Source organism: Dromaius novaehollandiae, chromosome 5, assembly GCF_036370855.1.
Source record: "Dromaius novaehollandiae isolate bDroNov1 chromosome 5, bDroNov1.hap1, whole genome shotgun sequence".
In the NCBI taxonomy this organism is placed as follows: domain Eukaryota; kingdom Metazoa; phylum Chordata; class Aves; order Casuariiformes; family Dromaiidae; genus Dromaius; species Dromaius novaehollandiae.
Genome location: NC_088102.1, coordinates 52,492,889 through 52,508,083, shown reverse-complemented (window position 1 = coordinate 52,508,083; position 15,195 = coordinate 52,492,889). Strand labels below are relative to the sequence as shown.

The 15,195-nt window shown below is 39.8% G+C and overlaps 1 long non-coding RNA gene across 4 annotated transcripts in view; it reads left to right on the top strand.

Moving 5' to 3' along the window:
* LOC112979988 (uncharacterized) overlaps positions 1-15,195 on the top strand; it is a 99,621-nt gene that overhangs the window by 58,735 nt on the left and 25,691 nt on the right. For 3 of the 4 annotated variants that reach the window (XR_003258317.2, XR_003258315.2, XR_010389435.1), the window contains one exon: positions 10,446-10,613. This is a non-coding gene — a long non-coding RNA (uncharacterized LOC112979988). Of the gene's footprint in view, positions 1-10,445; positions 10,614-11,166; positions 15,086-15,195 lie in introns of those variants that run through there. The other variant, XR_003258316.2, reaches the window with a different exon arrangement.

Genomic DNA, 15,195 nt, shown 5'->3' with positions numbered 1-15,195 from the left:
TGAACAGCTAATTATCTTGGTTATTGCTGATTTAAAATAGGCATATTACACATTTATAACATAAAGTAGTACTACTTTTGATTAAAAAAAAATGCAAGAGTTATTTTCACCAATCAAAAAACAATCACAATAGTGTTCATGCTTTGGACTTCATTTCAGTGAACTGTACTTTCTGATTTTTTTAATCAGAAATTCTTTCACTAATAAGTGATTGATATCACTTTTAGTAAAATATCTCAGGATTATGAGGAAATTCTGTGACATTTTATTTTTGCTATAAGTCGGTATGGTGATTAGGGCTACCAGTTGCGATTCCAGGGAGACATCGTTCTTCCATTGCATTTTTCTCTATTCCTTCCGTGCCAACTCTTATAAAACAAGATACCACAGGATTTAATTCTAAAAATCTAATATTACTGCCTTGTGGTAAACTGAATACTACAGATTCCTGCTTGATAATACTGTCTCATGGGATTCCTGTGTGGAAATAGAATCTCCTGGGATTCCTGCCTGGTAACCATATCTCACTGGACTTTGGTAGTATTTCTCCCAGCCCCACCAAATAAGTAGTCATAAACCTTACACTCTCATTATTTTACATGACATTATTTTACTAATGTCTGATCCTGCACAGCTTAAATCAGTGGGAATTTTTTTCACTGACTCACTAAAGTAGAATCAGGGCTCCAAGAGAGAAGAATTTTATGGAATATTTTATTTATTTGACAAAAATAACATAAAGAAGTATTTTTTTAAAGCAGCAATAATAGAAATATTTCATGGCTGCTTTACCTCCATACTATTCAACTCGTACAAACCTTCAGTTTCATCTTTATGAAATATATGGACTGGAAAGCTTTTTGTTTCTCTGAAAGAGAGATATCATAGCAGTTCTTCCTCTTTGTGCCAATGAGAGAAGTCACAGCTAGGTATTTTCAAGCAGAATGTACCACACAATTCTTGAGGCTGATTTTCAATGATTGCCTCTGCTGTTACAGTATATCAACTATAAATCATCTATAATATATCCTCTATTTTTCTGCTTGCTTTTATTATACCTAAAAGCCCTACTAAAATTGTCAGGACCCCATTGCATCAGAAAACACACTCTTAAACAATAAAGGAGACAGTCTGGCCTTTCTCTGCTTAGCTACTCTCTCTGCTTAGTCATCCATAGCAAATTGTCAGAGGATAAAATTATTCAAAAAGGGCACATGATGACGCAGAATTTCATTCTTACGGTTCTGCCCAGTGATTTCCATGACTTCTTCAACTCTTCCTGGGATGTGGGGCCATCCTGGAAAGCAGCAGGTAGTCCACGCACAGGGCAATCCTGGCATGAGAGGCAGGCCCATGTGGTTACATGTTTCACAGGCTTCCAACTTGTCCTGGCAGTCTGTAAAGCTGAGAGCCATTCAGGAAAGGTCTGCTTTTGTTGTCCCCTGTAAGATGTCCAGGCTCAAAAATTTCAGCTTCAGCTTTCCTTTGACTCGTGGCGTTTCTAACGTTTCCTTCTCCTGTGACCTCACGCCTGTGATTGCACCACTGCATTGGAGTAAGCCAACCCACCATGTAGGTGAGTCCTGAGACTTGCCTGTAGCTCAGAAAAGTCTGTCTGGTGCACGTGGCTTTGTCGCGTGTACCGTACTGGTCGGCGAAGGTGGGCTAGATAACGAGTCGTGGGCTCTCTGAGCTCAGTCGGCTGCTGTCACAACTGCTACTGTCACAACTGCTGCATTTGATCAGCTTTGAAACCACCTCTCCTCCAGCTTGTCTTTACTCCCAGCTTCTTCCATTTTGCCATTCTCCTGCAAGCTTTGTACCTCCAATATTTCCTTGATAAAAACTTTTTAGAAGACAATAGGATCTTCATGACTGGGAGATCACCTTGATGGAGGGAGTGCTGCTGAGCTGAGAGCCAGCCTTGCTCACAGGAGGCTGATAGAAGTTGTATTGCCACGATACACATGTCGGAGGACCCAGCCTTAACGATCCTCAACTTCAGTAGGAAAAAATGTTTTGCAGCAGTAACTCTGTAGAACGACAAATCTGAGCAACACTAAGAACTGCAGGTCTTATGGCTCTTCCGCCCCCAGGAACACTTGAAGCCAGATCTTGCTTGAACACTGTCTTTTCTTTGGCTTTGGTGAAGTCATTTAACCTCATATCTTTGGGAGACACAAGTGTCTGTGATAATGATCCCTGACTGCTTAATTTTATTTGAGAGGGTCAGTAAAGCTTCTGAAGCACTACTGAGATGAAAAATATGACTGTGATGCACTTAGTACGAAAGATACTTTTGTTCCTAAATACTAGGTTTTCCAGGAAGCCTAGCTGCCTGAATTATCATTGAAATAAACAGGGAGGTAAGAAACTGAAAGGCAGCCAGGAGCATCACTGACTTTGGCCCTGGGTAGTGCTTTGGTATCCCCTGTGATAACTAGAAGGGCTATGTATCGTGACTGTCACTACAGGGACTGATAAGAGAAGTAGGAATGATGCCAGGCTGGGGTCTGGGTCTCCGAGCTATTGCTTTTTAGGGTGCAGCTTGCTACTGGACAACGAATAGAGAAAACCGTGTTTGAGTCTTATGGAAATATCTGTGAGCAGCCTGGACAATGCAAACAAGAAAAACCAAAACACTTCTTACCAGGGGCTTTGGACAGCCCCTTAAGGGGGCATTCATGACTTTCTTGTGAGTCACCACCCCAAAATACTGTAAGTGCTATTCGTTCAGCAGGGCTAGCAGTGCAAGCTGGAAACAATCTAGGGAACTCTCCTCTTCAGGTCAGCAGGGGCTGGCAGCGCGTGCCCTGCCACTGGGAACGAGGGGCGAGACAAGAAAGAGCACGGCTTGGAAATTGCTGTCGTGCATACTCTGGTGGGGGACCGGCATTGCCGAGAGGGAAGGGCTTACTTGCTGCCCAGAACAGGAGCTGCGGTTCCCCTTCACGGCTCTCATCAGAGCAGGGATGGTTTCATGAGGCTGGGGAAGATTATGGCTAGGCAATAAAGTTACGTAAACTGGAGCTGAAATAAAAAGAAAAGATGCTGAGCTAGGGAGAGACGTGTGAAAATTCCTGCCATCCTGCACTGATTAGTCTTCTGCTGGGAAGGGTTGGAGAGCGTCTTTGGTGTATATTCCATTTATATATAGCCCAGAGGATCTTCTTAGTGCCTGGAGCCCTCCTGCTATAAAAATAGGTGGGAATCCATAAAAGCAGCATCATCTCATATATAGCACAAATCTTTTCTTACAAGATAGGCAAGAAGCTAAATGCCTTAATTAGAAGTCTGCCGAGTTATTTTTTGTATGTTGCAGCTAACGACACAGAACATGGGCTCCTGATCAAATACCAAGGCAGTAAATCAATGGAGGGTCTTTGCTACTGTTTGTGAAATGCTCCAGCTGTGCTCCTAAGGATTATAATGTCAACAGAACTCTTGATTTGAATCACAGCCTTGCCTTCACTCAGGAGCCATATATTAGTCTTGAAAAGCAGACAGTGTTTCATCGCTCAGAGAAAAGAGAAGTGCTGAGCTGAAAATAAAATGGTGATGTAGGTCAGGAACACTGCAACACAGCCAAGGGAGAGACATGGAAAATTTCAGCAGAAACCTCTAGAAATGTGAATGTTAAGATATTTCTCCATATTTTCAATGGTTTGATATAAATTTTACAAGTTTAAGATTAATTCTTCCAGATATATTTAGACAGTGCTTAGCCATCTGATTAAGTGCTCTGTTGGTGTGAATCGTCATGGCTCCACCGAGGCCAATATAGCAATGCCTGTTGACTTCAGCGGTGGATCTGGCTGTCACACAGAGTATAATATATGGCAGCAATCCCAGGAAGCAAGACGTATCTTTTTTGATAAAGGTAAATTGTCTGGGAGGATAAATTCTTCTGAACATCTTTTGTGGTTATGCTTCTGCTTTAAAGCCTCTACGACTGAGGAAAACTAGACTGTAGTCCACTGAGCTGGATTTGTGAAAGCAGTGTAAATGGTGTAGTTTTTCTTTAGCAAAACACTTGAAGTTTCCCAGGAATCTTTTGACATTTAGCAGGTGTCCCCTTGCAATCATTGCAATAAATCTTAACAACCCATGTGCAACTAGGCAAAAAAAGAAAAAAAAAGCTGAAGACTCTCCTAATGATGACCTTGAAGTTGTTGACTAGGTCATAGTGGTAGTGTCATACTGCAGTTTGCACATGTTTTTACTTTTTTATACCTATAGGAATCAGCTGCTGCCAAAATACACATGATACAAACTAGAATCTTGATTATCCAAAGCTCAGCCATAGTCTCTCTTTCCTATAATACAGTTCTATCTTTGGTATTTATTGCTTAGATTGAAAAGTATCTCAGTTATTCAAAACCCTAGTTACTCAGATTCAGTAAGTGGACCCATTAAATCAGTTTGCAATTAATACAGCTGGCCCAAAATCATTTCCCCTCCTATAGCTGTATTGAATCTATACAAAAGTTCCCTTGAAAGTATCTGAAAAGGGAAAGACTTAGCTTTACTTTGAGTACTTCTGTTGAAAGGAGAAAGGAAGAAGAGAAATCATAGCCCTGACACTCCTGGAACTTTGCGTAGGTTTATGTATTTATAACTTTACAAGAGCAAGAAAGCTGGTCATCCTGCCTCTCTGAAATACAGAATTAAATGAAAACCCTGCTTTTCTCTAGCACGAAGGTCAAGAAGTAGTCCAAGTACAATGAGGTTGGAGAGATGAGCCAAGTTCCTGAAAGATAATACTAGTTTATATTGCTCTTACTCTTGCAAAGTCATGATTCCCACAGTGGCTGACAGTAGCATGCTTTCTGGCTTTGCATTTTGTTTATTTTGCTTCCACATCATCACCCTTACTGGTGCATCTAAAGCCTGCGCAGAGCCCCAGCTTGCACTCCCTCTACCGGCTGCCGGACAGGGGCCAGGTTTCACACGGGCATCTGCCACCACGACCTAGCCATCATTGTTAGACTCAGCATGCAGCTTTGTGCCGATAATTCTGATTTTGCTGTTTCCTTGCGTATCATGAGCATCTCTTCTGATGGGGCCTCTAAGCATGAACACGCATGTGCCAAAGTTGAATATACAGTTTTACAAAGAAAGCTTAAACATATTAATGTTTGTCAACACGATCAGTCTAGCCAAATAAAAAAATGTGAATTTTCTCATAATTAAGTGAACTTGCCATATCACATCTGCAAGTAGATTGTGCTTCTGGTTTGTAAAAATATATTTGTCTGTCTCAGTTACAGCAATTCCTTCCTGTAAGGAAGAGCAGAATAAAAACCTGTAGGCCCTACCTGGCTGGGTTTTCCAGGGTAGGGCTCTAAACTTATTCTATTTTCTGTTTTTCCTTCCCTCTCTCTTTTCTTCTTTTTCCTCTGGCAATTTTATGTCAGGAGCAGCACCACAGCAGCAACTCAAGGTGTAAATGTGTTTTTCTTACCTCTCTTTGGTTATATTTTAATCTATCCATGTTTCCTGTCTGATTCTGCTCTGTCAAGGTGGGATAGAAAGCACAGAGTGCCCTTCAGTCTTTCTACAGCTTTTTTTGACCAAATGTTTCATCATTTTAAAAGAACGTATGTCTCCCTTTGCATAGTTGTACATGTTCTTTACGTAGACCATAACCTACATTTGCTCCAAAAAACCACCAGGAAAGCAAACTTTTGCCTACCTTTCCAATTCACCTTTAAAATTGGAAACTTGTTCCAATAGTCAAATCCTAGAATATGCTGCACTTAAGTTTTATGAATTGTATTAAGTTTTTGTTTTGTTTTATAAGAATGTTATTGTTTTACAAATTTAGAGATTTTTCACCTCTTCTAGAGCCATCATGGGAAATCCACACAAATGTGTCAGAGTTCAGATAAGATTTTTTTAAGAACTTTTTAATTTTCTGTGAGAAAGAAATTATGTGGAGTGCTCAGCCTATGCCATGAGACAGAACAACGCATTTGCAAAAACCATTAGTCTTTTGTACAGATTTTCTTATTGGAAAAGCTCTTAATTTTTGTTCTTGGTAGAGAATCCAACATTTGTTAGAATATAAAACAAGAAGCAGTAGCAAGTTCACCTTAAAGCAATCTGAGATATGGGACAGAAGTTAAAAAAAAAGTACTAAAAGAATGCTAAATTGGGCTCCCTCCTCTTTTCCTTACCGGAAGCATTAAACTTGCCATTAAACCTGATGAAATACCTATTCCTTTTTGTACTGTCCTGAAGGAGCTCTACAGCCTTTATGGTCACAAAGGAAAATAGCTGCAAAATGCAACTCAGGCCCTGAGTTCAAACCCCCTCACCTCACTCCCCAGGTAAGCACAGCCAAAACAGTGATGATTTGAGAGCAAAGATGAAATTTGAGAAGTGCTCAAGTGGTGGGGTCTGCTACAGCCCCTTGGGAGGGGTTAGCCCAGAGGTAAGCCCTCATCAAGGCAAGGCCAGCCCAGCAGGAGTTCAGCTTAGTGAGAAGATGGCCTACAACTGGTTTTCTGGGGATTTGTGGTTCAGGGAGCTGAGACAGCTGTGGGGAATTAATGAGTCTCTGCCCTGCACAGGCTGTAAGAGAGGTGCGCTGGGAGCCTGGGGTTTTTCTTTAGTTTGGGGCTCTTTCTGAATGATGGTGGAGTTTCCCTGAGCATGGTCTGAGGTGGGTTTGTTAGGCTGCTCAGATGCTTCTGGCTTTGTAGGGTCTCATGTGACCTTTAGAATATGCAAATGTAGATGCAATAAAGGAGAGAAAAGGTGAAAGGTTTTCTGAAAACAGAGAGAGAAATATTGAACCAGAGGCCAAAAAAAAAAAAGTGTTTGCAGAGGAAAGCTGCAGGGGAGAAAGCTCTGGCATCAATCCTGCCTAAAGCTGAGGAAGTGCTAAGGAAGAGGACAGCAGAAAGAGATGATATACAACAGGAAAGTGAATTATGTCTGTGCAATGCAGAAATATGGAGAAAATTACTATTGGGTTGAGCTCTCGAAGAAAAAGCAAAGAATATATGGGCTTATTCTGCCCCATTCATATTAGGAAACTCCCTCTCAGGCCCCAAAATAGCTACTTTACAGCAGCTAGAATTGTCAAAAAGGAAATTATTATTGTTTAGAACTTTTTTAGGGTGTTTCTTCAAGGGAAAAAAAAGGAAATCTCCACTCCCAAGAGCCCCATTTTATCATCCTGGGAACTCCCCTGGAAAGATCTTAGAGAAACACTTATTACTTCTGAAACTCATTTGCAGTAAAGCAGCAGAGAGGCAATGTAGTCTTCCTTCAGAACTGGGGAAGGAAATAGTTAATTTAATGCAGAGGGTTTCCTTTGTGTGTGTGCTACTGAATATGGCTAATGGATCTTCTTCCTGTTAATTTTTTCAGAGCTCTATTTAATGAAGTAGCTAAAGACACTGAATTTTGTTAGTACTTTAAATACGAATGAGCCCACTTCTACTCCCTGACTACCATCCAGTCCACCCAATGGATAATTCCACAAGATAAAATGAATTTCAATGAATTAGTTGCTTTTGGGATGGTTTTTACAGATGATACATTATGGGGTATTATAATGAAGTTTACAAAAAGTACTTTCAGAAAAGTTTATTTCAAAATGAAAAATAAAACCATTTCATTCAAAAACATTTTGGTGGGGGATCCTGTGATGTTTTGATGCTATCAGGCTTAGTTTTCTTTGTTTCCAGAAATGTGCAAAATCAGGCAGCCTGCGCCAGGGAGATTTTGAAGTCAGTAGAACTGCATATTCAAGTGGGGTCGGATGCCACCAAAGGCTCTGCAGCCAGCCCTGCTGCTGTGCGCCTCTGTGTACTGGCACCAGCCATCTTCGGAGGCAGGGAAGGGAGCGCAGACCTCTTCTGTTTTGTAGCATCACCCCTCATTTCCTGCAAGGTCCTTGCATTTCTGTAGCTAATGGCTGTGTCAGGCACCTGGCTGATCATGACTTTCTATTCTTTTATTTTATTTTTATTTTTTTAGGAAAGCGCTACCACCTGAGGAGCTTTACACTGCTTCTCTGAGGGCTATACAATCCCAGCCCCACCAGGCCTTCAGGGGGGCTGTTGCTATTTGTGTGCACTATAGATGTAGCCCTCTAGAGTCCTCTATTGAAAAGCCGGGCAATTCATTCATCTCTCCGGTGACTGTTTCTTTTAAAACAGTCTATCTCAAAGTTTCTTTGAATTCGTCCAGCACCACATAATTACACTCTCCTCATTACACATTAGGAGATTTAGCTGGGTTGCAGGCCTGAGTGTCTGAACTTAAAATTGCATTAAATAATTGAGCTGTAAAAACTAGATTTGGTGGGAGGTCTCCCCACAGCCACTCCTGTTAATGTTTATTCTCTTCAAATTTGCCTTTTCTCACTAGTGACCGGTCTACACAGGACAGTGCAGGGAACTGATCTGTCTCCCACACAAGCAGTCTTTTTCTTGGTTTTAAAGCAGTAACTGCCTGTTTGGGAGGGGGTTTTTTCTTCCAGTTCTATGTATTTTGGATCATTTGCTAATTTATTACAGCTTCCTTCTTTCTTTTGATTTAGCATCAAGATGTCTATAAACTCTCCTCACAGATAAATCACTTCCTCAAACCCAAACAGTTCATATTACAGTAGAATTACTACAGCTTTTGGGATTATTGCTGTAGGAAATCATAGTGTTTTCTTTAATAATTAAAGCAAAGATTGTGAACTTCTTGCAGTCAGAAAGGGGATGTATCCTGGATGTTAGAAAGGCTTCTCTTCTGCTATGCAATGGTGGCATCTAAACTATGGCAGAACTATAATGGGACAGAGCTTTCTTTAACTGTCTAAATTTGGAGGTGGCCTGAGAATGCTAACAAAGGAGGACAGTTACCATCAACTGTTCTTTAATTATAGATCTGCTTGTTCACCTTCCCAAATCCTTCAAACCTTCCGAAAGGAAACAGGAGACATTTGAACTTGAGCTCCACTGAAAACTTCAAAGGCACTATTTAAGATAGCTTTAAAAAAAGCCAATGGGTTCAATACTCTTTTTTTCACCCCTATATGCAAAGCATTTAAACACTGAAAATACAAGAAGGAAGAAAACAAATCTTTATTATAGAAGAGGAAGCAGATATGCAGAATTAAAGAAATAGCTACACTATCCAAGCTATTCAGTTTTGTTATATCTTTTAGTTTTCACAAGGGTACAAGTTTCCCAGATATCCCTAGGGACTTAGCATACATATTCTCTCTTTCTCCCTCTGTTTTGCTAATTTATGCTGCTGAAATAAACCTTGTGACCATTATGGCTATGGGCAGTGCTCTCATCTGAGGAAGAGTATATCCAAAAACCAAGGCACCTTTTTCTTACAAATAAAGTAACTATTCGGTTCAATTATGCTCCTAATCTATTTATTGCATGCATTTATGAAAGATGTGGCATACTCCAAAGTCTTGTTTAAACTTTTACAATGTTGTAAGGTCAGGTGGAAAATGATTCAAGTCCACTGAGAATAATGGAATAAGTTTTCAACACCTTTGGTGGGAGCTGGATTGGGCTGAAGTTGAACCAAGCAATTGTAGCTGAAAAGCTGAAGTTTATATTACTGACTGATTCAAATCACTGCACTAGAGTGGAGGCTATAGCGTGTATTCTGCCCTGTAGCTGCACTGAAGCTACAAGAATAAAATTTGGCCTCAAATTAGAGATAAATATGATAAATTCAGGTAAAAATGTTTGCAGTTAGCTATTTACATGTCTCCTTTCATTCACATAAAAATTTCAGGTGTCTTTTTTATAGGTTAGAAACTGGTCATTTCTTCTTGCTGTCATTTTAATGGTTGTAACCTGTAAAGGAACATTTGCAGTTACAGATGTTTCACTCACTGAGTCAGTCTGTATGTCAGGGCTTTTTGTCCATGACACAGACTCGGGAGAACATCCATTTTCCATTACAAATGCCATTTTAGCCTATGCACCAGTGAGAGAAGATCACCAAGAGCAGCCGCAAAGGAGGAAACCTCACACTGCTTGTCACCACGCCTACTGCTAAGCACAAGGAAAAGGTTTTAGCTGTAATGCCAAGAGGCCTTTCAAATGCATTGTTTTGTGGTATATCATATTGCACTATTGGCTACCATTTTAAATGTGTTTGCTTGTCTGCTCCTCTGATCTCACATTTACTGATGAGGCTGTGAATCAAATAAAATGTGACTAATAGTGTGTTGTAGCAGCTTTGCTTTCTAGATTTTTTTCAGCCTGTACTGTTCTGGATTGGACTAAACCTTCTGAGAGCTGGGGGCGTAACCACATCCTCCATTTCAGACAATTACAAGAAACAGTCAAGCTTTGTCAAACAAATAGCTGAACTAATACCAGCACCATTCCAAAAACAGGTCCATGAGACCACCCAAAACAAAGGCACGTGTGGTCAAAAGGATTTCTTTGTCTATTGTTTTGCAGAGGCTGTATATCTGTGAAGAGAAGCAAGACAGAGAAGAAATATCAGGAAGCAAGGCAGGAAATCCAATAGCTCACAAAAGGAGTGAAGGAAATGCAGGGTTTTGAGCTAGGTACTGCCATTAAGAAGTCTGAGCAGCAATTACTCTCCAGCATTGCTTTATGCTTGTGGTGAGTAAGGAAAACCGTTTTTTTTTTTTTACATTCTTTGAAAATAAATATGATGTCCTCAAGAAACATCATCAGTTTCTCTTCTAAGTGTGTAATGCTGGTGTTAAAAGCGCAAAGTGGTTTCCAAGAAAAAATGTGGGTTACTGATACTCTGCTGAAGTAAATGGGTGATGGTAGCAGGGCTTGTAGAAACAAATATAAAACCCATATCAAGTGGTGAAATAGAGTTGGAAATATCACCAAATGACTATAACAGGATCTCAAGATGACAGAGGAATAACCCTCAATGAAAGATAAAATCCATGCTGAGAAAGTGGAGGAAAATGTGCAAGTAAACTGGGAAACAATTCATGCTTTGTAACATAGTTATTCAAGATGGGATAGCTATTTATGTTGCATGCACAACTTTTGTTTTTTATGAACAGACAACTATAAAAGTACCAGCATAATCAAAGACCAGAATATTTTGCATGAAGCTTTGGCTAGGTTAGACCACAAAAGCTATGATGGGCTAAACCAAGGATTAAAGAAACTAAAAAATATCTGCTTTCAGATATAAATTAGAAGGTCCTGGAGCAGACTGCATGTCATCCGTCTGGAAGAATAACTGCATCAAATGCAGAACTTGGGCACTTTTCTTCCCAGTTAGTCACCTGCAGAGGCACAGTGAGGAGACATCATGTCATCCCAACACAAATAATCCTGAACATCTGTCCCAGTTGGAGAAAATGCCAATGAAGCTTAGTTGGCTCTGATCCACAGTACCACACAAATGAATGGCTGGAAGAGTGGCAAAAAATGGACTTCCCAGGAGCCAAAATGAACGGGGCAGCTCTAACAAAGCCTCGGGAACCTACCCCCACCAGGCATCCCAAACTACTAACAAGGACTTCCAAAGCTAAGTTGGCAGTGGCCCATTTTGCAGATGTTCAGCTGGATTTCATCTTGCATATCTTGATCAATGAAAGAAGATAAATGACTGTCTCAAATGCTGTAGAGTTTGCTGCAGAACTTGAATCTTGGAGTAGTGCACATGAGAAGGAAGCAAGTGCTATATAAACTGTTGGCCGGAAACCCTCAATGTACAGTTCTCTGCCTGGTGCCCTTGAAGGAAAATGACATTTGAGCCCAGTTCAAGTATTTTATGCATGATTGGGAAAGTGAAACAACATTTGTAAAGTGTACAATGCAAAACTTGATGGAAAGAGTTCATTGCAAAGTTGAAAATGGCACCAAAAGAAATACTTTTACAATGCAGTAGAGATGAGGAAGATGAAGAAAGAGTGAAAATGTCTACAGTGTGGACATTGGGTACTCAATACCAGGAGTTTTGCTATGCAGATCTGTTGCTCTGGGTCTGCACTACTTGCTAATGCAGACGTCACCACAAGATTCTGATAGGGGCACTGAAATGGCCTTCAAATCCCAAAACAACTGAAAATTTACCTGGTGTATAACCAAAAGGCTGCAGCAGATTAACTCAAATCTACAGAGTCTTGCAAGGCATCTTACAAGGTTCTGGTCCAAATAAATAAAATGATTTATAGGATATAACTGGGATAATTATCAGCAATAGGTTTTCAGCATGTCTGTATCTGGGGACTGTGGAATTCATGATTGCTAAAAGAATATTAAGTAATGAATGTCTTTAATGAAAAATATTTCAACAGAAACAGTAATATTTCTCAGAAGTTTAAAAAAAAAAAAAAGACAAATCCCAAAGCCATCTCTTTTGAATTGCTGCAATGAGACTGAGCAAAGAAAAAATCTAAGAATGTTAATAAAAATGTTTTAGGTTGGTATGAAAATCATCACTTACCTACAGTAGTTAAAATGCCACTGCCTGAATGAGTTAATTATTTTTACTTTTGTCCTCTTCCTCTCCCTTTTTGAGTGTCATTACTTTAAACTTTGTTGGGGCGAAAAGTGAAACTGAGATAAGGATATAGTCTGTGTATTAAACTAAACTTCATTGAAATTCCCTACGGAAAGGTGGTTAAAACAATACTCCTACAGCAAGCACATGACACAGCTCAAAACAAAAGCATGTGTAAGCAGTTGTTCTTTGTCATTAATGTTGTTCCTATGCTGCCTATAGCATGGGAACAGTTTTATTCACTGTTGTATCATGGTAGTAGTTTGAGCCTCTGTAAAAGAGGTAGAAGGACAGAAGAATGAGCAGAAAACTTGAGAAAAACAGACAGAAAAGCAAAGGATACAGTCAGCGCACATACTTGTCCCTGAGAAAAGCAAAGAGTGAAGTCTAAATGCTGACAGAAAAGGGACTTGGAGCTGGAGTGAAGGTGCTGTCTTTGTGTCTTGGAGAGCAGGAGTCTGTCTACTCTCTTTGGACAGGCAGGATTGTGTCAAAAAATACCTGACACCCTCACTAGTTTTTTCTCCTGACAAAAAAGCTCTATGACAACAGTTTGGGATGGGGAGAGAAGCTGAGAATGGACCCTATCTTTCCAACCAGTTGGGGTGAAGAATGTCTGAAAGTGGCCAAAAAGAAAAATGTCCTGCTCAGGTGCTAGAAATGAGACATGAGGAAAAAGGCGCTCACGGTCTTCAGCCCCAGGGTCTCTATCCTGCCAGGCAGTCGTGGCGACACTTTCCTTCCCTGGTGTTTTGCTCCTGAGGCTTGTGAGCTGTGCAGGCTGCCCACCCTCCCTCTTTCTCCTGCCTAGTCAACTTGTTTAGCTCCCAGCAGTGCCTTGGAGGGGAAATGTAGGGTTGCGATAGGGTAGCTTGGTATAATCAACCGTATGCCCCCTAAAGACTTTACCATCCCTGAAAACTAATAGACAAAATCTACCTCTCTTCACTGAGAGAACCTGCCTGCAACAGACGCCTTGAATGCTGCAGGAGTTTGGACCTTGCATGGCGCACAGGACAGTAAGCAAAACGGAAAACCTGAAATCTTTTGTTTCTTTTTCAGTCTCTATGTTTGGTCTTTCATAGCCTATTCCGTCGCTCATGACACAGAGGACATGATACTGTCAGATTGCTTCTGTTCAGTTCCCATTAGCATTTTCAGTTATTTTTTAAAAGCAAGCAAATTCAGGAGCAGAGTTCATAATTTCCTGTATCCTTCTTTTAACCTAGGTCTATTCTGCACGCTACATGACATTATTTAATGTGCATCATTTCAGTATCCTTTTATATGGTTTTGATTTAATGGAAAGCAGAGCTCAAAGAATGTTGACTGTCTTTCTTATTCAAACATTGCTTCCTTCTTTAATAGAATATTACAAAAAGGATATAAAGGTGGAAGTAGTGGAGCATACTTTTTGGTAGGAAAATGCCTTTATGTTCTCACCTTTGTGTGTGTGTGAGCAGCACTAAACCTATTATTACTGGGCTTACTGAACTCATTTTATGGACTCTTTTTACTTCTCTTTCTCACAGAATTCTCCTCTTAATGATGAAGACTTTCATTAATTGTTTTTAAATGACCATACTGTTATTCAGTAGATAGCCCATAAGAAGTCCTTCGTATCAAGATGGCTTTGAATGGAGTTTGCACCTAACTGTGTTTCTATGTAATGTACTATTTAACTTCACAGATCTTTGGTTAAATTTAGGTAAAATGTTTATTTCAGTGCAGTCTCTCTTTTCTCCAGCTGTGCTGTATCTTCACCTAACTCTAGGAAGTGAAGAGTGCAAGGCCAAATCCCACTGAGATTATTGTTTTTGCTTGTCAAGCATTTCTATATTTTTGTATTGCTGTATCATCTTTCTGGATGTAAAGAGAAATTTTTAAAATTTAATGCTTAGCTCAAAATTAACTTGCAATGTGGACTCCCCTCAACTTTGCAAAAGTTCATTTTCAGGTTCAGATTAGAAAAATATATAGCAGCATATTTTTTATGTTGATTGAATCAGAACTCGGGATCATTGATCCCAGTCTGGATTTGCCGTTTTCATTTTAGAACTACTTTATCAAAATAACAAACAATTAAAAAGAAAAATAAAATTAACATAGCAGCCACCTTAAATCGGTGAATCACTACAGGTTTTGTATGGCCAACATGGCTGAGCTTTTTTCCCAAGTAGTTAAAATATATTTCTACAGAAACTCTTAGTTCCAGGATAAAACTTAGCTAAAGAAAAGCATCTGATAAAGATTCCTATCTCCAGTGCTGAACTTTCATATATCACAAGTTCAATCAACACCACAAACTCAGCTTTCACAACATATTCTGGGTCCTATTCTAGAAGAGGATTCATAAACTGGTAAACAGATTTACATGACTAGACCTGGCTCTACCAAGATTCATTTAACTTAATGACAAGATCAGGTGTCTTGGCTTTTTAATTAAGCAAATTCGAGAATACTCTAGTAATGTGTAGGTCAACTGAAATGTTCAAAGTAACTTACAATTTCTGGTTACCTGAATGTGATGGGAGAAAGTATAACTGATACTGACTGATCATAAAATAAAAATAAATGTATGCAAGTTACAAAATAAGTGAGTTTTGCAATTTCTGTATTCCATAAAAATAGGAATGTAGTCCTTTAAGAGGAACAGTGAAAAAGCTATGAAAGTGCTATGCTTTCTCTCAGCGCACAAAGTTGGTA